Here is a 1,876-nt window from a genome sequence, read left to right as displayed (position 1 = left end):
CCGTCTGATTTCCTTGTTTTAAACTGAGCAAGGTTTGGGAGTCAATGGATTTGTCTGAATCCTGATTAAAGACCTGGGAAAATTCAGTTATGAATTCAGAAAAAGTGCACGAAAAACTGGATTCTGAGGAAAACCTAGCCTCCGCCCATTTAAGAGCTCGACCAGTGAGTTGAGATAGGATGAAGGCTATCTTTCTTCTTTCACTAGAAAAACTGGCGGATGAATGTTCAAAGATTAACCGGCACTGGAACAAAAATCTTCTACATTTACTTTGAATACCTGAAAATCTTTCAGGAAGACACGGACGGAATTCCGGAAGTGACGTGACAGGTTCTGACCTTGGAGGCGGACGTCGCTCCGGAACCGGAAGTTCGGCAGGCGCTGCGTTAGCGTTTCTCACATAGCCAGAAAATTCCTGTAGAACTTGATTCTAATGTTCAATACGTGTGTTTAACTCTCGGAGGTTTAATGCGTGTCCTTGGATTTGAGCAGCTTGCTCCTCAATCAACCCCCGGAGGTGGTCTGCTGGGTTTTGTTTATGGCCGGAGTGTTCTGTCATGATGGGTCTCTGTGATTAAACCCACATGCAGAACACCACAGGAGACTGAGTAAAAGTTTAACAGTTTATTTTGGTAAACACACAGAGAGTAAATATTGCACTGGTTCTGGTACAGGTCCGGGACTGGGTTCACAGAGTAATCTGCAGAGAGGGATTGTTTGGTTAGCCAGGTAGCAATGGTGTCTTGACAGAGTTTGATTCTGAGTTGTACCTGATGAGGTTCAGACTGATCGGTGGAGAGAGGGAACCGGTTGGGTCCAGAGACTGTGGGTTCAGCAGAGAGCTTAGCAGCGGCAGAGCTTAGCTTCAGGCTAGCGAAGTTCAGACCTTGAGTTGTTCTCCAAGTTCTCTCCTGAGAACTAGCAGGGAGATTCAGACTGAGGATCTTCAGGTTTGGCTTCTTAGGACAGGCAGGCAGGTTTCCAAACATGAGCTCCTCCAGAGCTACAGACTTTGATCAGGTTTCCTATGAGGCAGAGAAGACAGAGGCAGGTTAGGATCAGGGTTACTCTCCAGAGCAGACAGAGATTCTAAGTTCAGGCTGAGGCTAAGGTTCTGCTAACCAAAACTGGTCAACACTCCGGCGCTGAAGGGAAGTCAAGCCGCTGCTTAAGTAGCTGGTCTCCTGATGAGATGAATCAGCCTCAGGTGTGCAGGTGGGTTCAGCTCAGGAGACCCAGGGCGCTCTCTGCTGGAGAAAGGTGGCGGATCTCCAGATCCCAACAATTGCTATAAGGGGAGTCTAATGTATGTGGGAGGGACTTTCCCAGTTTGGGGAAGGGAAAAGGTAGAAAGGGTTGTTTTTTTTATGTTTTGTGTGTTAGATGCATGTTCTAGTATCCATTTTTGTTATGCCTCACATATCTATAAAGTAAAGCGACCTATTATTTTAGATATTATATGCCTCAAATTGTAAAATTGTATTTTATTTCATGGAACTGCTGGGGTATTCAACGTCTCCAAAAAATCAAGTAAGTAATGAATAGATTGAAAGAAATGGACTCTAAAGTAGTATTTCTTCATGAAACACATCTTCTTGATGAGAATAATTTAAAGGTGAAGAAGAGGTGGAGGGGCAATATATATATATATGTGTATATATATATGATTACAAAAACGTTTTGTAATCGTTGTGCTAACAACTTGGAGATTATCTTTAAGTCTGAATTCAATAAACTAATCGGCCTGAAATTCTCACATTTATTTGGAGCTCTACCTGGCTTTGGCAATAGGATTATCATGGTGGCATTTATTGAGGGGGGGGCAATAGTTTGAGTGGAAATTTTCATTAAACATGTCTAATAATGTGGACAAAAG

The sequence above is a fragment of the Cyprinodon variegatus genome, unplaced genomic scaffold (genome assembly GCF_000732505.1).
Source record: "Cyprinodon variegatus isolate N-32 unplaced genomic scaffold, C_variegatus-1.0 Scaffold877, whole genome shotgun sequence".
In the NCBI taxonomy this organism is placed as follows: domain Eukaryota; kingdom Metazoa; phylum Chordata; class Actinopteri; order Cyprinodontiformes; family Cyprinodontidae; genus Cyprinodon; species Cyprinodon variegatus.
Note: the sequence above shows the minus strand (reverse complement) of the source record.